A 25,557-nucleotide genomic window follows, 5' to 3' on the forward strand; every position below is an offset into this window, starting at 1 on the left:
TTTTTTTCTCACTCATTTTTCTTAGAGATGGCTGGACCGATTTTCATAAAATTAATTGCAAATGAAAGGTCTAGTTGCGCCATAGGTTGCTATTGAATTTCATTGTAATCGGATTTTTAGTTTAGAGGTTATGTATCAAAATGTAAAAATCACGAAACATCAATATCTCAGAAACCACACAACCGATTTTAATAAAATTGGTTTCAAATGATAAGGCTGTTTCCAGAACCCTTAACTTTTGAATTTCGTAATGATTGAACATATGGTTCGAAAGTTATGTAAAGAAAAGTTATCCTGAGGTTGTTTAAACTCACTCATTTTTCTCAGAGATGGCTGAACCGATTTTCACAAAATTAGTGTCAAATGAAAGGTCTAGTTGCCCCATAGGTTGCTATTGAATTTCATTGCAATCGGATTGTAACTTTGTCCGTTGTTCATGAAAATGTGAAATCACATAATGAAAGTTAACATATTGACTTCCTCCTAACGATCACTGGCTAATTAAAAGGTAGAAAAGTGATTCAAATGGCCGAATGTCATATACTACTCGACTCAGTTAGACGAATCGAGCATTTTCTGCATATAAGCATGTATAGGTGTATATGTTTGTGTGTGGGTGTGTACGTGTGTATGTGCACCTTTTTTCGCACTCACTATTCACAGAGATGGTCTGACCGAACAGATTTCAATGAAATTAATTGCAAATGAAAGGTCTAGTTGCCCTATAAGACCCTATTGAATTTTATTGTAATCTGATTTCTAGTTTAGAGGTTATGTATCAAAGTGTAAAAATCACGAAACATCAATATCTCAGAAACCACACATCTGATTTGATTAAAATTAGGTTCAAATGAACGGGCTACCATAAAAACCCTTAACTTTTGAATTTTATGAAGATTGAACATGTGGTTCAGGAGTTATGGAAAGAAACGTGTTCTGGAGACTATTTAATCTCACTCATGTTTCTCCGAGATGGCTGGCCCGATTTTTATAAAATTAGTGTCATATGAAAGGTCTTGTTGCCCCATAAGACCCTAATGATTTTTTTTTCAAACGGATTATTACTTTGCCTGTTATGTTTAAAAATGTGAAATCCAGCTATGAAAAAAAACATATTCCAAGACAACTTACTTGGACTCACTCATATTTCTCAGAGATGATTGACCCGATTTCCACAGAATTAGTATCAAATGAAAGGTCTACCTACCTCATAACTCCCTATTGAATTTTGCAGTAATCGGACTGTAACTTCGTCTGTAATGTATCAAAATGTGAAAATCACGAAACTTCATTATCTTAGAAACTACACAACCGATTTGAACAATATTGATATCAGATGAACGGGCTAGTTAAGGGTTAACTGATGAATTATGATTGAACACGTGGTTTCAAAGTTTAAATAAATAAATAAATAAATAACTAGTGTCATACAAATGAGTCATCTCCCAAACTTACAAATAACAAACTTCATAACAATTTGATATGCTGTTTAAAAGTTTTAGAAAGAACAGAAATTCAAAGACTATTCAACACTTTACCTGCTTCGATCAATATATATGGCCTCAACATGATTTAAATGTGGCATCGTACTATCTGAACGTTCACGGCATCGCTCGTGATTAAATTGTTCGAAATTAAGAGTCATTGCTTTTATTTCGCTATTTCTTAAGTACTAACATTACGTCAAATTTCATATTTTATACTTTAATTACAACATCAATATTTTAGAACCCAAAGAGTGGATGAACATTTATTGGATTTAAGCATTTATGTAAATCTATTTTTACAAATAATAAGTTTGAATGAGAAAGGCTGAGTCTGACCGCTAGGTGGATTAATTTAGGTTTTTTTGCCTTTCTCCTAGAAAGGTATAGCAATCACTGGAAAAACCAAAGGTATAAAAGTGGTCCCAATGGCCGAATGTCATATACCACTCGACCCCTTTCGACGAACTGAGCATTTTCTGTATGTATGTATGTATGTGTGTATGTGCGTGTGTGTGTGTGTATGTATGTGCAACTTTTTTTTCTCACTCACTTTTCTTAGAGATGGCTGGACCGATTTTCCTAAAATTAATTGCAAATGAAAGGTCTAGTTGCGCCATAGGTTGCTATTGAATTTCATTGTAATCGGATGTTTAGTTTAGAGGTTATGTATCAAAATGTAAAAATCACGAAACATCAATATCTCAGAAACCACACAACCGATTTTAATAAAATTGGTTTCAAATGATAAGGCTGTTTCCAGAACCCTTAACTTTTGAATTTCGTAATGATTGAACATATGGTTCGAAAGTTATGTAAAGAAAAGTTATCCTGAGGTTGTTTAAACTCACTCATTTTTCTCAGAGATGGCTGAACCGATTTTCACAAAATTAGTGTCAAATGAAAGGTCTAGTTGCCCCATAGGTTGTTATTGAATTTCATTGCAATCGGATTGTAACTTTGTCCGTAGTTCATGAAAATGTGAAATCACATAATGAAAGTTAACATTTTGACTTCCACCTAACGATCACTGGCTGATTAAAAGGTAGAAAAGTGATCCAAATGGCGGAATGTCATATACTACTCGACTCAGTTAGACGAATCGAGCATTTTCTGCATATAAGCATGTATAGGTGTATATGTTTGTGTGTGGGTGTGTACGTGTGTATGTGCACCTTTTTTCGCACTCACTATTCTCAGAGATGGTCTGACCGAACAGATTTCAATGAAATTAATTGCAAATGAAAGGTCTAGTTGCCCTATAAGACCCTATTGAATTTTATTGTAATCAGATTTCCAGTTTAGAGGTTATGTATCAGAGTGTAAAAATCACGAAACATATCTCAGAAACCACACATCTGATTTGATTGAAATTAGTTTCAAATGAACGGGCTACCTTAAAAACCCTTAACTTTTGAATTTTATAAAGATTGAACATGTGGTTCAGAAGTTATGGAAAGAAACGTGTTCTGGAGACTATTAAATCTCACTCATGTTTCTCAGAGATGGCTGGCCCGATTTTTATAAAATTAGTGTCATATGAAAGGTCTTGTTGCCCCATAAGACCCTAATTATTTTTTTTTACAAACGGATTATTACTTTGCCTGTTATGTTTAAAAATGTGAAATCCAGCTATGAAAAGAAACATATTCCAAGACAACTTACTTGGACTCACTCATATTTCTCAGAGATGGTTGACCCGATTTCCACAGAATTAGTATCAAATAAAAGGTCTACCTACCCCATAATACCCTATTGAATTTTGCAGTAATCGGACTGTAACTTCGTCTGTAATGTATCGAAATGTGAAAATCACGAAACTTCATTATCTTAGAAAATACACAACCGATTTGAACAATATTGATATCAGATGAACGGGCTAGTTAAGGGTTAACTGATGAATTATGATTGAACACGTGGTTTCAAAGTTTGGCTGCCCCATACGTTACCTTTTCATTTGATTGTAATCAAACTTAAGCAAGCGTTATGTTTTAATTTGTAAAACAACGAAAGTCTATTATCTCAAGTATTACACGACTTATTTGAACATAACTAGTGTCATACATATGAGTCATCTCTCAAACTTACAAATAACAAACTTCATAACAATTTGATATGCTGTTTGAAAGTTTTAGAAAGGAAAGAAATTCAAAGACTATTCAACACTTTACCTGCTTCGATCAATATATATGGCCTCAACATGATTTAAATGTGGTATCGTACTATCTGAACGTTCCCGGCATCGCTCGTGATTAAATTGTTCGAAATTAAGAGTCATTGCTTTTATTTCGCTATTTCTTAAGTAGGGTAGAGCGGGGCTAGTTGGTTACGGGGCAAGTTGGTCAATGAGAATATCTTCGAATCTACGTATCTAAAAAATCGTATTATATGGGTGATACGTAGTGGATAACCAGAGAAACTAAATGACAAAATGAAGTACAGTTTCAATTAGAACGTATAATAAATACAGGTTGCTGCCAAATTGGCCATCAATTCTACTCGGTTTTCATGTTGAAATTTTTTGTTTAAACAAAGCTAGCCAAATTGAAATAAACATGGCTCAACGTATTATGAAAGTCATTTTCGTTAGTTTTAAGTTGTGTATAGCAAACTTTCGCCAAAATTTTATTTTCATATATTTCGAGTCATTTACATATTTAATACATGAGAAGCTAGTTGGTCACATACTAGCGGGGCTGGTTGGTCATATGCACATCATAAATGAATGCAAGTAACCAAGTGAATGCAATTTCAGGAACAGTGCATTTCGTGACGCAAACTTAATCCAAGCGAAAACAGCGTTTGCTTTGTTTAGCAAAACCAATTATTTGAAGCGATAAACTATTTGGTAAAAGTTATCTCCATTTCATCGTCATTTTGATGAATATTTTGATCTAAAATAACTATAACGTACACTAATGCATCGACAAATGCTTTCTAAAAAAAACTAATGTAGCTATAGTTTTGTGCTCATTCGTTGTTTTGCTTTCGTCTCGATTAGACGCAAATTGTTCATCTCCGTTTGAGTTCGCAAAATAACAATACACGAGTTATCGTACGGGTGTTTTTTTTGTCGTTTAGTTCTTGTGCTGCGCGATAACAATAGCCGGCAGTTTATCGGCAGAAACATCTTCTGCACACTGGTAGGGGCAGGCTACCCCGCCAGTGATCCGATACGCAGCTGATATATTAGCAAGAATAATTCTCCCGCACCGCTGTTACCCCGCTAGCAGCACGGACCACCATACGATCGAGCGAGTGGAAGTCAACTACAAGTGGCATCTACAAGGTCGCGTGTAGGATACGGCCACTGTGTCACAACACGAAGCTGGATCGACATTGTTTGTTCTGCGGAGACGCTCGATTAATCCTACTATCAGCCGTGAGGTCGTGACTTAGACGTTCGGTGAAGTATTCACTTTAGAATTTTTATCATTATTATTAATAGTATTATTATTATTGTTATTATTATAATTATTATTACTATTATTATTATTATTATTATTATTATTGTTATTATTATTATTATTATTATTATTATTATTATTATTATTATTATTATTATTATTATTATTATTATTATTATTATTATTATTATTATTATTGTTATTATTATTATTATTATTGTTATTATTACTATTGTTATTAGTATTAGTATTACTGCCTTTTTTTTATTTTGATCCATTGTAGTTTGAAAAATTGTTTTTAAAATTTAATAGCAACTACTTGACCCCCCCCCCCCCACATTCGAATATTTATCGTTTGTGTGCGGTAGAGCGTAACGCTCCCGCAAAATGGACGACATGCAGGTGCAACTATTCCTGGATGTGGAAACAAATGGGGAAGAGATTGAGATCTCCCCCATCAATTCCCCTCTACCTTCCCCGCTACCTAGCCCCGTACCAAGGGTACCGGCAACACGGGTGAAAGCTTACCCAGATGCTTCGAAAGGTCCGTTCGTAGTTTACTTCAGGCCCATAAAGAAGCCTCTAAATATAATTCAAATCGGCAAGGACCTGGCAAAACAGTTTTCGGACGTAACCGAAATTATAAAGGTTAGACTGAACAAACTGCGAGTTGTTGTGAGTAGCTTGAAGCAAGCAAACGCAATTGCTAGCTACGAGCTCTTCACGAGAGAGTACCGCGTGTACATCCCTGCCAAGGACGTGGAGATCGACGGTGTGGTTACCGAAGGAAGCCTCACGGTCGATGACATTTTGCGTCACGGGGTTGGCTGCTTCAAAAACCCCCTGATTCAAGATGTAAAGATACTGGATGCCAAGCAATTGCATTCAGTATCCATCGAAGAAGGGAAGAAGAAATTTTTCCCTTCGGATTCCTTCCGTGTAACATTTGCCGGATCCGCACTGCCGAACTACATCTCTTTGAACAGGGTTCGTCTGCCTGTACGCCTGTTCGTACCGCGGGTCATGCATTGCCAAAACTGCAAGCAGTTAGGTCATACAGCCACCTACTGCTGCAACAAGGCACGCTGCAGCAAGTGCGGAGGCAATCATGCTGAGACCGCTTGCAGTGAGGATACTGAAAAGTGTCTTTACTGCGAGGGAACTCGGCATGACCTTTCGGCGTGTCCCGCGTACAAACAGCGCGAGGAAAAAATAAAGCGTTCCCTCAAGGAACGATCAAAGCGCTCTTTCGCAGAAATGCTTGAGAGGGCTGAGCCACCCTCGACAGGAAACATCTTTTCCTTTTTGCCAACCGATGAGGGTACATCTGACGATCCCGTCGAAGGGTGTTCTTATGCCATGCCAGAAGGATCTAGGAAGAGGAGAATGATCAACTCTCCTAATCTTTCTCGCAAAGGTCGCAAGATAACCCCTAGCGGAATGACCAATAAGCCAACACAAAAAGGAAGCGGTGAAGAAAAGCCGAAGCAAGTACCTCCCGGTTTTAATTTTAAATCAAACCAGGAGTACCCACCGCTTCCTGGGGCACCGAAAACCCCTCGTGCACCCATTTCTCGTACAGAAGATAAAAAAGAAACAGGGTTCATAAAATTTTCTGATATTGTGGACTGGATATTTAAAACATTCAACATACCAGATCCCCTACAAAATATTCTTCTCGCCCTTCTTCTTACAGTGAAAACCTTTTTGATGCAACTAGCAGCAACTTGGCCCCTCATTTCAGCTATTATATCTTTCGATGACTAATACGGCGAAAGAGGTTAGGAATTTTATCACTGTATTACAGTGGAATTGCAGAAGTATCATCCCCAAATTCGATCTATTTTCTCATTTAATAAATACATACAATTGTGACGCATTTGCGCTCTGTGAAACCTTTCTCAATTCAAACGATCAACTCAATTTCCACGATTTTAACATTATTCGGCGATATCGAGACTCACACGGTGGAGGGGTACTTTTAGGGATTAAAAAGTGCTATTCCTTCTTCCGAATCGACCTCCCCTCGATCTCGAATATTGAAGTCGTTGCCATTCAAACGAATATGAATGGAAAAGACCTATGCCTTGTTTCGTTATATATGCCTCCATCCGCGCGGATTGAACAGAAGCATCTCACTGATATAGCAGAGTTGCTTCCCGCGCCTTTTTTTAAAATTGGGAGATTTTAATTCTCACTGTTCGCTATGGGGGTCGCTGTACGACGATAACCGATCTTCTTTAATCGGTAACTTGATCGACGACTTCAATATGACAGTTTTGAATACTGGGGAAGCGACACGTGTACCTAATTCCCCAGCACGTGAAAGCGTGCTTGACCTACCCCTTTGCTCGACATCACTAGCGTTAGATTGCCGGTGGAAAGTAATCAACGATCCCCACGGTAGTGATCATCTTCCAATCGTTATATCAATTGCTAATGGTTCAACTCCCCCGAACCCAATCAATATTTCCTACGACCTTACACGTAATATTGATTGAAAGTGTTATGAGTCTATTATAGCGCAATCTATCGAGACTCACGAGGAACTTCCTCCGGAGGAAGAATACGCGTTCTTAGCTGGCTTGATAATCGACGCCGCGACTCAAGCTCAGACGAAACCGATACCCGGGGTAACGATTAGACAGCGCCCTCCCAACAAATGGTGGGACAAAGAGTGCTCTGAGCTGTACGCGCGAAGGTCCGCGGCGTATAAGGACTACCGGGAGTACGGCACTGTCAACCTACTAAGAAAGTACGAGGCACTGGGCAGGCAGATGAAGAGCTTAGTAAAGGCGAAAAAACGCGGGTACTGGCGGCGGTTCGTGAACGCGTTGTCCAGGGAAACAGCGATGAGCACTCTTTGGGATACCGCCAGGCGCATGCGGAACCGTGACGTTTCGAATGAAAGCAAGGAGTATTCAGATCGCTGGATACTCGATTTTGCCAAAAAGGTCTGTCCGGACTCTGTACCGGAACAGAAAACCTTTCGCGACGCGTTTGTAGTAACTACGGAAGAGCCTCCATTTTCGATGTTGGAATTTTCAATGGCTCTCCTGTCGTGCAACAATAAGGCTCCAGGGTTAGATAGAATAAAATTCAACCTGTTGAAGAATCTACCCGACTCTGCAAAAAGACGCTTGTTGAATTTGTTCAACAAGTTTCTTGAGCTAAATATTGTTCCGCATGACTGGAGGGAGGTAAAAGTCATTGCTATTCGGAAACCCGGGAAACCTGCCTCTGATCACAATTCATATAGGCCGATTGCGATGCTCTCTTGCCTCCGGAAATTAATGGAGAAAATGATCCTCTTACGGTTAGACAAATGGGTCGAAACAAACGGGTTACTTTCAGATACTCAATTTGGCTTTCGCCGGGGCAGAGGGACGAACGATTGCCTAGCGTTGCTTTCTACTGAAATTCAACTAGCCTTTGCTCGAAAAGAGCAAATTGCTTCTGCGTTCATGGATATTAAGGGGGCTTTTGACTCTGTCTCTGTAGAAGTTTTAAGCGCGAAATTTCATTCGCAGGGACTTTCACCAAATTTGAATAACTTTTTGCTCAATTTGTTGTCAGAAAAGCATATGTATTTCTCACATGGTGATTCGACAACTTCCCGAATTAGTTACATGGGCCTCCCCCAGGGCTCATGTTTAAGTACTCTCTTATATAATTTTTACGTCAATGACATCGATGAATGTCTTGCAAATTCATGCACGCTAAGGCAACTTGCAGACGATAGCGTTGTATCCATTACTGGTGGCGAGGCTAGCGATCTGCAAGGACCATTGCAAGATACCTTAGACAATTTGTCTGAATGGGCTCTTAAGCTGGGTATCGAATTCTCTCCGGAGAAAACTGAGCTGGTCGTTTTTTCTAGGAAGCATAACCCAGCTCAGCTGCAGCTCCTACTAACGGGTAAAACGATCTCTCAGGTTTTAGTCGCTAAATATCTCGGGGTCTGGTTCGACTCTAAATGCACCTGGGCTTGTCATATTAGGTATCTGACACAAAAATGCCAACAGAGGATTAATTTTCTTCGTACGATTACCGGAACTTGGTGGGGTGCTCACCCAGGAGACCTTCTAAGGTTATACCAAACAACGATATTGTCAGTTCTTGAGTACGGCTGTTTCTGCTTTCGCTCCGCCGCGAACACGCACATTATAAAATTAGAGAGAATACAATATCGTTGTTTGCGTATTGCCTTGGGTTGCATGCAGTCGACCCATACGATGAGTCTTGAAGTGTTAGCGGGTATTCTTCCGTTGAAACATCGTTTTTGGAATCTCTCTTACCGGTTGCTTATCCGATGCACAGTTATGAACCCATTAGTAATTGAAAATTTCGAGAGGTTGGTCGACCTTCAATCTCAATCCAGATTTATGACTTTATATTTTGACTATATGGCTCAAGATATTAATCCTTCTTCATACGATCCCTCCAATGTCGCACTTTTAGATACTTCTAATAATGCTATATTCTTCGACACCACCATGAAACAAGACATTTCTGGTATCCCGGATCAATTGCGACCCCAAGAGATCCCTAAGATTTTTTCCAATAAGTTTAAACATGTTAGTTATGATAAAAGGTTTTACACTGACGGATCTAATCTAGATGAGTCCACTGGCTTCGGTGTTTTCCACGAAAATTTTACCGCCTCCTACAAACTCGATGCTCCTGCTTCCGTGTACGTCGCCTAACTTGCTGCTATTCAGTACTCTCTTGGAATCATCGAAACCCTACCCATAGACCACTACTTCATCTTCACAGATAGTCTCAGTGCCATTGAGGCTCTGCGATCAATGAAGCCTGTGAAGCACACCCCGTATTTCCTGGGGAAAAAACGGCGGTTTTTCAGTGCTTTAACAGATAAAAATTACCGGGTTACCTTAGCGTGGGTCCCTTCTCATTGCTCGATTCCGGGTAACGAAAAGGCTGACTCTTTAGCTAAGGTGGGTGCTATTGACGGCGATATTTATGAAAGACCAATTGCTTATGATGAATTTTATAGCATTTTGCGTCAGAGAACACTCAACAGTTGGCAATCATCATGGAACTCAGATGAACTGGGACGGTGGCTACATTCCATTTTTCCTAAGGTATCGACGAAAGCATGGTTCAAGGGGTTGGATGTAGGTCGGGACTTCATTCGCGTGATGTCCAGACTTATGTCCAATCACTATACGTTAAACACGCATCTCTTTCGTATAGGGCTTGTAGACAGTAATCACTGCGTTAGTGGCGATGGCTACCATGACATCGAGCATGTTGTTTGGTCGTGTACCGAATACTGTGGTGTTAGGTCTGAGCTTATAGATTCCCTTCGGGCCCGAGGAAAACAACCGAACGTACCCGTTAGAGACATTCTGGGAAGCGGTGATCTCCAGTACATGACACAGCTATACGTGTTCATAAAACACGCTGGTATTAAAATATGAAACTCTTCTATCTATTTGTTAGATTACCATTCCCGCTACCCGCTGAAAGAAGATGATACACTAAGCTGGAGACACTCAAACGAAGACTCGGCATCTTTATGTTCACGCAGACACCTCAGTCCAAACTGCTCAAATAAAACATCACTGCTTAGCCATGTACAAATAAATAAATCGTATAACTCAATATAGTTAAAATCAAAATTGTAACTCCCCTCCTCTCACCTTAAATACCCACTAGCTCGTAGTCGGCCGCGAGAATAAAGAAAAGGCCTCCCTCTTTTCCCTGCTAATTTAGAATTTAAAAAAAAATGTACTTGGCTCAGTTAAACATGAATTGTATCGTGCCGTGTCAAATAAACTATTTAAAACTAAAAGAAATAGTTTTGTGCTTGTGATTGCAGATGCGAATCTAGAATTTGGCCCCTGTTCTCAATTTAATCCTTATTGTTTTTGATTTAGTTCCCAACCAAACTATTAGGGAAATTTCAACATATACTTCTTGTCAGATATGAAAGAGTAACACGATTTTTTTCATGCAATTTTGAGTTACTTCTCTGATGGTTTGGGATTTCGGAAAGCGAAGGTATAACAAAAAACTGGATGCGGTTTGACCTCCGCTGAGATGCTACAGGCTGCCGCTAATGCAGTGAGGAATAAAAACTGAATTGTCCTTCCGAAATATGAACGGTCAATTTACCCCACACCCTGACCAACTTACCCCAGCTGAGGCCAATTTGACATCCACTCAAAAACATAGAATATGCGCAAAATCATAAACTATTCTGTACAGTTTATATTTTTTCTAGATGCTTTAGACCTAACACAACATTTCCATGTAATGAGTTTTTGTCATAATGTTTCCTACAAAAAGTTACAGAACACTTTGACCAAAAATGACCAACTAGCCCCGCTCTACCCTACTAACATTACGTCAAATTTCATATTTTATACTTTAATTACAACATCAATATTTTAGAACCCAAAGAGTGGATAAACATTTATTAGATTTAAGCATTCATGTAAATCTATTTTTACAAATAATAAGTTTGAATGAGAAAGGCTGAGTCTGACCGCTAGGTGGATTAATTTAGGTTTTTTATTGTGTTTTGAACCAAATTGCTATAATATATGAAAAACTAATAAATTACCCAAAAATTCAAAATTTGCAAAAAAATGGAAAATTTTTAATCATTTTTTTCTAACAAAACGCAAATTTTCCGCAAACTTTTAACACATTTTCTTGAAGGGCACAAGTAGGGCTCTCAGACACACTATCAGGTGCTGTGCTTACACGTGCTTACATTTAATGTTTTTGATGGTCAAGATTAGGAAAATTACGCATATTTTCAATGTGGCCTGCGACTGACTCTGTAGGGTTGAAATCCATTACCTATCCTGTTTTAGGAAACTAATTCAATAAGCTTTCAATCATATGTGAACATTCCATGATAGCTGTAATAGGTTTTTAGATATATTCCAAAATATTCAGAAAAACTATTTTTCTCCGTTTCTGAAATAGGTAACTTTGAAGGCATTTTTCAACATGAACCGTTTTTTGTATCAAGATTTCATTCAAAAATTATGAAAATATAGATAAAATACTACAAAATCATGTGCTCAAAACATCCTGAATATGAAATTCGCATTTTGGTAATTTTGGCCACTCTTTTATATAGGGACCGCCTTATGTGCAATGGGAATATGTCGCAGTACACCTAACTTGACATTTCTTTGTGGAATTTGAAATCAGTGCGTTGGTTTGACAACGCAGTTTTGGACGCGCAGAGAGGAACACAAATTTTTTTATTATCAAGATTTGTACTTTTGACATCGACAGTAGGTGTGAGCAGGTTGAATGAGGTGACTGAATTAAAAAGGTTTTTTTCCCAGAATCCGAAATGTGCCAAAGTCATTGTGTTAGTGTCATGCACGAGCACAGCGAGCGCTATGTATGTGAAATATACTCATACAAGTAACATTGGCCGATATCGTTACGTCGAAGTGTCCGGCGTATACCGGAAAACGTTATTGAAATTGAGTCGATGTGTTGTACCGTTTTGAAAAATGGAGAATAGAAACCCGTGTAGAAAAACCGCTTGAAAAGCGACATTATGTAGTGTATTTATGTTTACATTGTCAAGAACTAATACACAAAAGATGAAAGTGATAGTTCCACTGACATCGCTAGGGATCTTCGCGTCGCTGGAGGTAGAATACATTTTGGCTGAATCCAAAACGAATGGCTCAGCTGAGATTCCTCAGTCCATTGGAAGATGATATGTGCTTTACACCGTTATGTGTTTCTTGTTCCCTATTTAAAATTTTCTTAACATTGTTGAACTTTACCACTTTTTGTTACTAAGTCGTGTTAAAAGTGAGTCAATATTCGAGCGCAATTTTTTTTTATAAGATTTGGACCACTGCGACCATTATTTTGATCTTTTGTGGTATCGAGCGCAATTAAATAAATCCCTCCAAAAATAAATACTGATTATTCATAGATAAAATTTCTTCTTACCAACTCTGCATGGACTCGTGCAAAAGATATAGACAACAATGAATAAGAAGCCAGATGTCTTGTCCTGCCGTTAGTTTCAAGTCAGGCCTTAGACGCGCCTATGCACTGGGTTTGTTTTATGATGTGTGTTTCCGCCCCATCGTAGTTAATATCATTATGTCAAAAATATAAAATTCGGCTTAAAGATTCTGCCAACAACTCACAGAGTTGCGACGAAATCTGTTATAGATACCAAGAGAAGGTTAATCTTTCGCGTATATTAAGGTTTGCGGTAAAAATGAACTTTTTTTAGATGGTGATGAAAAAAAACTAAGACAGATAATTTAGTTGAATAATTTTCTGATTAATGGTAATTATATTATCTTATTTGCAAAAAAAAAATTCTACGCCCTTGCGAGTGGCCTTCGGACGAAAACATGCGTGTAGGCATGTTTTTAAGCTCTTTCTTCGTTTTTTTATTATTTCCTGCTTTGAAATTGTTGGAATAGATCTTGCGCTTCAAGTTTGCCCAAAAATTCTCGATGGGACGCAGCCGGGAAACGTTGGGCGCTGACTTCGGTACCACAACGATATTCAGCCGCTCCATCTCCTCCAACGATCGCTTCGAGTAGTGGGCCGACGCCAAATCTGGCCAGAACACCATGTCTACGCCCTAATGGTATTTCTTGATGAACGATGCAAATTCTGGCAGGCACTGCGTACTACAAATTTCCCCGTTCACGGCCAGCCCGGAGCGAAAGAAGAGCGGCTTTGACATCCCCTTCTCGCTGATTGTCAGCCACAGCAGCGCACCTTCTTGGGGAACTTGGTGTGTGAAATAAATTTCACCTCGGAGCTCACTTCCTTCGTGGGAGTAGTGAAATACGAAGTACCCTGCCAGTCGTTGCCATCCAGGGTGAGATAGGTCTCGTCATCCATCACCACTGCCACGTCACGATTCGCCGTAAAAATCGATTGACCATCTTATTCAACCGCTGTCATTTCGTGCAGCTCCGAGACCAGTGGACGGGACTGCCGAGTCGTGACGTGTATGTCCATGTTCTCCAGATACTTTTTCAATGTTTTACCGCATGCACCAACCTCCCAGCCAAGTGCACGCAGCGGTTTAGCCACTCTTCCCTCAGTCTTCCTCTTCATCATCCTTTGAAGCTTCTTGACGCTCAGGGTCTTTGGCCGTTCGGAACCAATGAGGTATTTACGAAGGAGCGGCAGATGACCGTGGTTGCAAGTGTTAGATAGCAACATTTTCCGCGTGCTGAGATCGTGATGTCACAACAACCAATTATACACAGTTTGGCGCAGGAACATGTATGAATTTTGTTTGAAATATGGATCGTAAATCGTGGAATGCATTATATTTTTGTACTATGATAATATCAGAAACAACATGTGTCTCCCAGATATTGTCATAGTTTACGGAATCTTTAAAATTGACAGACAAAAACGATAACGTATTCTCTTGTAAATTACTTTAAATGCCTATGCCTGAATATTCAGTATTTTCAATCTCTTGCGATCAACGATGGATCGTAAATCTTTGAGTTATTTAATTTCTTTTTGACAATTGATCTGTGGATGAATATCGTCGTAAGTAGAGCGCTCAGTCATTGGTTGACTCGCTTCATCCAACAAGCCACCGCCGGCCCCAGTTGAAAAAACGTTCTCGCCGGTGCTTTGACCTGCTCGACCGAAGGAGCGCATTCTTCAGCTGGTGCACCTGCCTCGTTTTGCCTTGTGTCTCCCTCGTGTGCTAGCTCTGCTACCAGCGCGGATCTGGCTCGCACCGTCCGTGATGATAGATTCACCGGTGGAAGTGTAAAAATTGTTGGAACGACTGAAACGTAAACAAATACTTTTGGACAGATTGATACATTACCTTCCGATGCTAAAATGCGCCGGGAACCGGCGTGGAACCTATGTTCAAAATCCTCCGCGCGGAAATGTTGTGAGCAAACATAAAAGTTTGCGGGAAGATCCGGTACCCAACAGAACAAACGCCAGCGTTTCTCATCAACGGGATTTTTGGGAGAAGCATGTATGCTTATGCCTAACTTTTTGGCTTCCCGAAATCGAAACTCAACCAAGTTCAACTGAACACGATGGCAATCGCGTTTTTGATAACCGTAAAACGTTAAAAACTCGAAAAAAGGACAATTTGTCGAATATTCGCACTGAATGCCGAACGTAAACGATTGTTGTGACGTCACAACTTTTTACTCGTCACCTTTGATCGCATATTGAAATCGTATCTGCCACTCTTTTGTATGATTCACTCTTATTGGTTCGGAACCGGGCTTGTTGTCTAATAGTGTCAAGATGTTGTAGATACCGGAACGGGCATTCCCGGCGTCGACAAAGTGCCGCACTATGTCCGTTTTTGACGTGGCGGGGTACCATTTTTTGAAGGCGCTCACTTCTGAACGGAGTAGCTTCACTTTTTTCGCCACCAAAGTTAGAGTTTGATTGATAGAGTTGTCAAATTTTTTTTACTAACTCATGGGTTACTATGATTCATGATGCATGAGTAGTTTCGTCAGTGCGACTAAAGGTAAATCCATGAAAAATCGGCAATTATTGTCCATTTTTTTACCACAAACGTTAGTACAGATAGAATATTGATAAAACTCAAACTTGATTTTGAATATCACTAATTGTTTCAGGGGTTTAAAATGAACGCGTATGTCGTCGAGTTTAAGTATAAACTTTGTATTAACGTAATATGCATTTCATAGTAAAGGAATGGCCCTAGATAAAAACTAAATTTTTGCCAGTACAATTTACGATTGCTAGCAGCATCAGCCAATTGAAATTATAGCCCAGGTTATCCTTTATAATGCATACGATTTAAAATAAAACTCTAGAACCTTTTAATGATCGTACTATTCAAATGCATTTACTACGGTAAACAGTGTATCTCCAAAGATTAGCATCTCCGTGATATCTGCAATGCCGGCGACAATTGCTGAGTAGAGAAATCCGACTGACAGCACCGCTTGTTATGCAGGTGATAACAACCGCGGCTTGTTTCGGTCAAAAGTCTGCTGCACTAGGAAGTCGTATTATGGCGACCAATAATAATTTTCCCGTTTATTGCGGCGGCTCTCGAATAAAGCCGGTGTATCGATTCCACGCAAAAGCACCGCGCAGTTATACCGATTCTTGCCTTCGAAGGTCTTCCGGATGGGGGTGGAGAAGCCAAATGGGATAGTTTCGCTACAAGACGCGCTAAATGCAACTTTACGGCGATCGTAAAATGGGTCGTAAACCCGCAAGCATATCTCTTTCCACTCAAGGCGCTGCAGTGGATGCTGCAAAACGCACACAAAACGTCTACCGATGAATCTTTCAGTAAACTAAGCTGTCTTCTTTCCCTTATTGCTCTCTCTATTCAAAGATTGCAAAAATAACTAAAAATCGTCAACATCTAAGCGGAGCTAATCCAAATGAAAAATACTTTGTAAAAAAGTTTTAATATGTTGTTTTTATGAGTTTTCAGTCCAAGCTATAAACTGCGTTCACCTACTTCTGGGACATGTGCTGTTGTCAAAGTTGGGATGTTTCACAAATGCGCGAATCCATTGCCATTACGTTCAGTGACTTTCGAGTTCACACCGGATACTCATTAAAAATGAATTACAACTCATACCAAAATGCAAATACTGCTGCCCGATAAACTGTGACTGGCATTAGTAGCAATGATAATCATAACCTACAGTAAAAACGAGGTTTCAAATGCAACTACTCATCGGTACATCGCACCCTTCTTTACGATTTCGCTCGTTTGTTACATTGCTTCTACTAAAGGTAATGGTAACTTAACTCCATACATATTTTGTGTATGAATTTAGAGTTATTCAGAGAGTCCTTCGAGTACACAATTGTAAGTGTTATTAGATGTACCATTCGCTGTTACCAATGTGATAAATTTGTGATTGAAAATAAACACGAATCAAAATAAATAACAGTTGTATGTGTTTATTAACCGGCAGACCATATCTACTTTTGAATGCAAACCGTTTTCAGTGTGTGTTCAGTTTTATATTGTGTAGATTCAGTTCCGTTGGATGGTATGATTATTAATAAATAACAATGATTTGAATTTAAATTATTTATTGCGGTGGTTCAATCTGCGGAGACACTTTTTTATACACGGAAATTCAACAACTGGGCTAGTTGTTGATGAATCTGAATGGATACTAAATCTTGAATCGAATGATTTAGGGTTGGATAATTTTCGTTCGTGTCCATCAAAACACTTTCGACTTTGTATTAAGAATTTTTTCTCGGTCTGCTGAAAAAAAAATGTAGGACCTTTATCTAAGAGCAAAACCGCATGCTTATCGTAGGACTACGGATTGTATACCAATTTTTTTTTTAACTTTCATAACTTCAACTCTTTCAAACATTTACATTACGAAGGTACACACAAAGGATGCGGAACCACATCAATATTGTTTATAGTTAGCTCATCTCTTGTGTGATTGAAACCAGTACAACGAATATGTGTTGTTTATAACGCATTTGATGCTCTAGCGTATTTGCAATGTATTAGACGGCTCCAAATCTTTACCCTTATAAAGTATTGAGCGGTGCTAGTATCATCATGATGATTTGTATTGGTATTAGTAATGCTTTTCAGAAGCTATCCGTGAAGCAGTGCAATCGGTAATCAGTACTTAAAATTGTTGGTGCTGACTAGGTTAATGCAAAAATTAACGGATTCACTTTTATTAATCCGGTAATTTAAAATTATTATCGAATCAATAACAATTAAAAAACATTGTGTTTGTTCAATACATTTCGCATTCAACGATGACTCTGGTCTTATTCATATGTATTCGATTCCACGTTACTGGCACCAGCGTCAGTAAATCATGTTCCAACAAGGCTCGCTATTGGCTGTTTCGGTTGCTGATTAGAAATGCACTAGCCTTTGACACGCATCGCTCGCGAATGTAAACAGCAGTCCCAGAACTGAACGTTCACCCGGAACCGAAGTCTACCGAAACATAACGATTTTTGTATGTATTGATACATATGTGTCATTCCATACGAAATGACCACGAAAAAGCACAAACTTGGACACGACCATCACAGATTTTGCTCAAAGTTGGGAGAATTATTCATCTACTGTCACTTTGGAAAAATCCCAAATTTGGTGTCGATTGGAACACCCCCCGCTCTGTGGGACCCCCCTGTTTATTGCAAAGTCACGCATTTTTTGTTCAAAATCTTTTTTTTTCTTACAATTCGTAGAAGTAAGATGTCCGGAAAATACTGATAGATGATTTTTGAAGAAAATAAACCAAGGAAGTCAGAAAAAATATAAGTTTTGACCGGAAGTGTTGCCAGATAAATTATTTTTGTATTTGAAAACTAAGTTTACATTTTTCGGCAAATGCAGCCATTTTGATTTTAACTTTGATAATTTCATCGTGTTCCTTGGAAATTTTAACATAAGAATAATTATCATCCCGAGGTAATATAAGACAATCTCGACATTTTTACGAAAAAAGTCACCCGAAAGACACCCGAAAAATAGTGACAGGTGAATTTTGAAGAAAATGAACCAAGAAATCCAGAAAAAATATTGTTTTTGCCCGGAAGTGTTGGCAAATAGATTATTTTTGTATTTTAAAATAAAATTTGCATTTTTCGGCCAATGCAGCTAATTTTATTTTAAATTTGATGGTTTCATCGTATTTCTTGGAAAAATTTACGTAAGAAATACTTATCACCCCGTGGTAATATGAGCCAATCTCGAGATATAGCATATTTAAGAAAATAGTTCTGAATTTCGTAATTAATTTCCCATGCAAAATTTTTCAAGGAACACGATGAAATTATCAAAGTTAAAATCAAAATGGCTGCATTTGCCGAAAAATGTAAATTTAGTTTTCAAATACAAAAATAATTTACCTAGCAACACTTCCGGTCAAAACCTATATTTTTTCTGGATTCCTTGGTTTATTTTCTTCAAAAATTATCTATCAGTATTTTTTCGGACATCTTACGTCTATGAATTGTAAGAAAAGGAAAAAAGAGGTTTTTGTCAAAAAATGCGCGATTTTGCAATGATGAGGGGGTCCTAGAGTGCGGGGGGTATTCCAATCGACACCAAAATAGGGATTTTTCCAAAGAGACAGTAGATGAATAATTCCCACAACTTTGAACAAAATCTGTGATGGTCGAGTCCAAGTGGCATGTACACTTCGTATGGAATGACCCATATTCTTATTTCAATTTCTGTCAATGTATTCATTGTACAACGGTTACGTTATACATTTAAATTAAGCTTATGAAAAGACTGCATATCCATGACAACAAGTTTTCAACTAATTCCGCTGTCATTGCATTGCACAGCTCTCCCTGCTCCACGTACATTCGGTACATAACCCGACAGTAACTGATGACAGCACACACATGCAATGCCAAACGGGCTGTTATTTTTCATTTCCTTATATCTGTTGGTTCTTCCCTAAGGGAAGACAACTGGGTATAGATTTACATCCACTTTGGGAACCACTCGCTGATTGGATGAAATCGAAAACCCCTAAAGCGTTAGAATTTATCATCAGGCTTGCTGGCAGTGTTGCTAACCAACATGTTTCGTTGTTATGATTTATATTTTTTATGAAGTCACCTGTTATAATCTAAAATATTTTGAAGTGAACATTCAAAATAAAGTACAAAGCGTACAAATACGGGTGTAGAGAGAGACTCGACTTGCGTGAAGCATAAGAAAAGCATACCGCTGCTCAATGTAAGCCTATTTCTACTTTTGAATCCGTTCTGGATTAAGTTTCGAACATACCTGTTGAGGCTGTTGCTTGTGCGGAGAGTACAATTCAGATGGGTCAATGATTGAATCATAATCACGTTTGATATTTAGGATATTAAAGATGCAGATTCTCCGGTAACCCTCAGGCGGTAAAACTATCGCCTGCAGGAGGAATTGTACATGATGCTGATAAAAAGCATTAGAAACATTCAAGTATTTTCCGAGTGAATGGCATCACTTACGAAACATACAACAGGGATCATCGAGGTGAGTGAGTAAGAAGAGTAAGAAGCCAGATGTCTTCCCTTAGGTTCTTCCTAGCTGTCGCAGTAAGGCTGATGAAAGAATGAAAGAGAATAATATCAACAATGAAAACTCATATGAGACGGTGTGCTTTGTATTCAATATGCCACCGGCCTTTAAAGAAGGAGAAACGAAAAAGTGCGAGTCGATGACAGCCGCAGGCGATCAGCAGGCTGTCAACAGCGCAAACCAAGCCAACAGGACATCCTCAAAATGTGTAAACTAGGCTGTCATGTCCGAACGAACAAAATACATGCGCAAGAATGAACTCTCGCAACACAAGACAGTTTCGTTGCCTTTTGTAAGTTGTATATGTATGTGAGCTCTCATGAATAGCTTATTTATGAGGTTGCTAGAGTGAAAAGAGAGAAAAGACGTCAGTGTGGTGTCGCTCTCCAGTCTTTCTCCTAAGCCTGCATTTAACACATAATGTGTGCAAAGTCATAGCATTCGATGTGCGTTTTGAGAGGACGCATTGCTTGAATAAGGCATGTACTTTGAAACCATAAGCCGTACATAACCTTCTACGAAGGCAGTATACAATCTTTGGAGTTCAACAAGATGATACTATTTGCCAGCATTTGTAAAACATAAAACGGCTTTTATAGTATCAATATGGTATCCACCATATAGCACGGTGCTCCAACAGACCGTTATTATCAAATGGATTCCAAAAAAGAAAAGCTATATAAGACCAGAACACCTTTTATTTGCTCTTGAATTTGTTCAAATCAGTTTCAGTTCAGTTCTCTACCTAAGGTGAAGGAATAGAGCACTCTATAATGTCTTTTTCATCGGTTCCGGTATTAGTCTGCTCTCCACCCTTTGAAATTCATTCTCCATGTTTTGACAGCAACCATGGAGGTAATTCTAGTCATGCTTGGCAAATATGTCAAAGCGAATTTTACGAATTTAGCTTGTATACTCTCGAAGTGTTCTTTGAAAACAGGCTTCTTTATCGCAAATAAGTCCCAAGCCCCCTGTCATTCATCAAATTAAACTTTTTCATCTATGGCCTAAGCCCTATGCTAATGAGAAAATGTGATCAATTGAGTTTTGGAAGCATTAGGAGATATTTTTCATTTTGACGTTGGACTAACGTCTATATCGAAGTTAGGCACCTGAATTTGAAAATCTAGTAATTCAACCGGGGAAACCCAGGGAAAAGTGGTCAGGTTTTGAGCGCTTATATATCAGTCATTTCTTTTCAGAATTTCGAGGTTTTGGCATCAACCGATCAGAAATTCTTTTACGGTTAAATTTATGTGACAAAAATAACCTATTGTTCGAGATACACTATTGAAAAATTGATAAATCACATCGATTGTCTAAATCATACCGAGCAACCAATCACCACCTCTCTTCACAAGCACAGTCGACACTAACGGATACAACCGATCTGACTTTGTAAACAGTCTCACAGCTTTCAACCAATAACGAGCTCGCTTTCGGTAGCTGCAACAGGTGTTTCAACACCGTTTTAAAATGCTTCTTTTATCATTACCACTAAACAGATTCTAAACACCAAGGCTTGATTGATAGGGGAAATATTGCGCAAGATCGTCATATAATAATTTAAATATGTTTTCGATACTAAACTAGTTAAAAGTTGTGTTAAAAGTCGTGCACATTCAACCAATCACAAGCTCGCTTCTTGTTTGCTCGCGGATGGATTTTTGCTTTGGGCTATATAATAGCCTGTGTCGTCTCATAGCAGTCATCAGTTAACAAGTGAAAGGCCACCAGGCCGGTCTTGTATAATCAGCAGCGGTGGCTGATTCCAGCGGCCAAACTGAGCTGCAGCAGAACCAGAGCGGTGGTATCAGGCAGCAGCGGCGGAGGTAGTGGGAAGCTGCATTTCTTCATTCAGTTCGGTGCTCCTTCGATCTGAGTTGGACCCCACCAGCGGTAATCCAATTCAGATATCGTTGGGTGAAAACGTTGGGTGTGTGTGCAGTGTGCACATATAGCGTATGTGCATCTGTATTGCTATGACATTTGCGATGATAGGGATGGCGCTGTTGCGTGTGTATGGCTAGCTATAGCGTGTGTAAGACACTAGCATGTGTAGCATATTATGGCTATTGCGTGTATATCTTCAGCGTGTGTACGGATAGTTATAGCTTGTGTGTGGATAGCTGCTGCGTGTGTAATGATTAGTTATAGCGTATGTATGGATAGTAATAGCACATGGTTGGATAGCTTATGCGTGTGTATAGATAGTTGTATCGGATGTATGGAAAGGAATAGCGTGTGTATGGATAGCTATAGCTACAGCGTGTGTATGAATAGTTTTAACGCGTGTTTAGATAGTTATAGCATGTGTGTGAATAACTATAGCGGGTGTTTATCGAAGATTATTATTGTCATTGAAAATATTAAAACGTCTTAACGAACACAGTTGTGAATTTGATTTTACAGCAGCGATTTTAACTTCTTCAGCCAGTCTTTATTCATCGAGGAAAAATTACTACCTATGAATGATCAACACTTATTTACTAGAAATTTGATTTAGATCAAAACGGGTTCTTTTGAGTATCATAAGTTATTGGTAAAAAAAGTTGCAAGTTTTCTTAATGAGCATTCATTAAATTTTCGTTTTTGTTTCTCGGTGCGCGGTTTTGATTTTGTTTCTCGCACACAGAGAAAGAAACAAACTTGTCGCTATCGTGAAAAATAACAAAACAATTAGAAATGCTCTAAATCACAACTGAAGAAGTTAAGATATTTTCCTGTCACTCGCCCAAACCTTGATAACAACTACCGAAAAACGTGTGATTGAGCTCTTGCTATATTGAGTTATTGAACCAAACGTTTTTTTTTTCAAATACATGAAGTTATATGCTGGGCTGGAACTAACCTAGCATGAGTTTTATCGATTAAATGTCAAACAATTTTCAAATTTAAAATTTTCGGTTGAATCGTTCTGGGCTCCAATTTCAGATAGTTTCGTAAAGTTTGCTTTTTGCTTAGATAGGAAAATTTTACCAATTCGCTCAATTAAATGATTGTCTTGGTAGTGCAGCAAACAAAGGGTTGATTCGAATATGTATGAAATGACAGCGATTAAATAAAAGATATCCATTCTTTTAGTATATATTATTATTTATAACATTTTAACGTCTCAGCATCCAGAAATGCACTGTTAGATAAAATTGCAGCAAATACTAGAGTTGCAATTCTCTCTATTATTTGTTTTAATGGAATATAAGAATACCGTAGTCCAACGTCATGCGGTCGTGTCTTGAATACCACCCTCCTACTTTTTGCAAATAGGGAAATGAAATATCTAAACTTCACTGCAATCAACTGCATATGACATGAAGACTTTTTCCTTTTGCGGAAATGTTTGCGTTATCGCAGAAAGTTTTATTCTCTACCCGTGTTACCTATCATATTCTAATATATTATTCGTTTTGTTCGCTTTTTTTTCAGAGTTTTCTCCACGCAGTCCTGGTAATTCACGCACGCCATGTTGGCAGTTAACCTAAGCAATGGATAAAAACACCGATTGATTCCTTTCTTTTGTTTACCAAAAGTGATATTTAGAAATTAGATACTATCGAGGCAGAACCACACTCTATTTTGAAAATAATTTACTTGGTTTTAAGAGCTAACTCATTTGCTGTGATTTATTATTCCTGTTATCGGAACAGAATGTGCGAAAGAGTTATAGATGTAGAAATCAAGGTCATGAAACTGTGATAACTATGGATGAGCCATACAGAAAGAAAGGTTTGAGTATGTAGTGTTGATTAGCTTGCTCAGTCGGTAAAATATGCTAACACAAAAATAATTTGTGGTCGTTGCTGGTATGTTGATGAAGAAGGACCCTATTATTATAACTAAACAGTTAAATTATTTCTGGACTCTAGTTTAGTAGAGCGATTTGCCACTCGTTGGAGTGGTACGTCTTTTGATATTCGAACCAAACATGGTCAGCATAGCCTGATTAGTTATACTGTCGAAGTGTTTATACCATGCAACGAACAGGTAGCCATAAATAATTGTAATAAACAGTCGTTTGAGGTTGATCACCCCAACAACTACTTTCGTTTAAGTTATATCAGAATTGAATGTTATCTTAGACATTTGGTGCGAGCTTGTATAATTTGGCATTTGGTAATTTTTGGTTCAACACTGACAAAAAAATCTATAGAAAAATGTACGAATGCTTCAAACTAGGGCTTTGGTTTGACTTTGGTTTTATACGAGCATAAACATTTTCTATAGAAGACGGTTCTAGCAATTCAAATGTGATATGCGTGTAGTATTATTGCTAAAAATCGGAATCATCTTTTAAATTTACGCAATTTCAAAATGAATATTTAAAATTATTTGAACTTTGTTCACTTACATGAGATTAGTAACGCTTGGAGCTAATGGAAACAAATAAAGCAATCTCTTTAATTGGTATTCCAATGATATTTTTAGAAAACATCGAACAATATCTCGTAAATATGACTCAGAGTTTGATAAATTATGAACTAAAAAATTAGAAAAGCATCAATTAATTAGTTCAATTAAAAAAATTCGGTTGCACTATGGAGTAAATAACCCAACACATTCATGCGCAAGCGAATTAAAGTTGTACACATAGAATATTGTAAATAACTAGGGCTCATTTCCTTCTCTCTCACCCTCGCTGCAGATTACTGTCCAAAATTGAAAAACACATTGCGCTACATTACAGAAAGTGGAATGATAGTAACATACACACGAATGACGGTGCAAGCACACAGGAATGTAGTAAAGCAGATTAGGAAACATAGTTTATAGATATTGCATGAGAAGAAATAAAAAAAAACACATTTTAAAATAATTAGTTTACATGTAAAAAATCTAAGTTACAGCAGTAATAAAGATATTTATAAATAAATCAAAATACGGTTTTTCAGTTTGCCACAAACGAGGTGTTGGAAGTATTTGCAGTGAGCACTACTTAGATATTTTAGAATTGTTATTCATAAATTGCTAGGATACCTAAGATTTTGATTTCCGCGATATGGAAGCAAAGTGCTATATCACTGAAGTGGCAAAATTAAACTTCACTACATATTAATTGTGTTTATGATGATATCAACAACACTGTTCAATTATTACAAACACAAACGATGCTAAATGTCGAAATGTGTCGGCGGTAATAAATTATGTTTTTTTTTTTTTAAATATTTACGACAGGTTTTTTCAATTTTGTCCGAAATAGTTACCATTTAACTAGAATAGAGTTTGTATTACATCAACGAACTTTATATTTCCTTTGGTCACTTGAAACAAATCCATTCAACGTAATATCAAATTACCATTTGTACCGTACAACAAATCCCGACTCCGTTTTCAAACGACCGCCATATGATCTCCGCATTGGGTTAGTTAGAATCTGTTTGCAAGCTAATACCCAGGATTTAATCAAAACCAAACTTATTGAAATGATCAATCAACATTCCCCGTCAGAAATCTCTCCTTGTTTGCCTGATTGTTTCACCAGAGTTATAATGCGATTTAATCCTCGCCCCATCAGAGCGCCGCTATTTGAGTCCCATCGAGCAGCCCGTCAGCGTGACACGAAATAGCCGAGAAAGACAATGCATACATTCAGCTCGCAGGGTGCACTGTGCCT

General features: G+C 38.2%; 1 protein-coding gene across 6 annotated transcripts in view; it reads left to right on the plus strand.

The window, feature by feature from the left end:
• Nucleotides 1-25,104, plus strand: part of LOC129718783 (uncharacterized) — a 392,933-nt gene extending 367,829 nt beyond the window's left edge. For 3 of the 6 annotated variants that reach the window (XM_055669859.1, XM_055669858.1, XM_055669862.1), the window contains one exon: nucleotides 23,373-25,104. The gene's annotated coding sequence lies outside the window, so the exon portion shown is untranslated. The remainder of the gene's footprint in view (nucleotides 1-23,372) is intronic. The other 3 variants (XM_055669860.1, XM_055669861.1, XM_055669863.1) reach the window with 1 other exon arrangement.
• The last annotated feature ends 453 nt before the right edge of the window (nucleotides 25,105-25,557 follow it).

The sequence above is a fragment of the Wyeomyia smithii genome, chromosome 1 (assembly GCF_029784165.1).
Source record: "Wyeomyia smithii strain HCP4-BCI-WySm-NY-G18 chromosome 1, ASM2978416v1, whole genome shotgun sequence".
NCBI classification, from domain to species: domain Eukaryota; kingdom Metazoa; phylum Arthropoda; class Insecta; order Diptera; family Culicidae; genus Wyeomyia; species Wyeomyia smithii.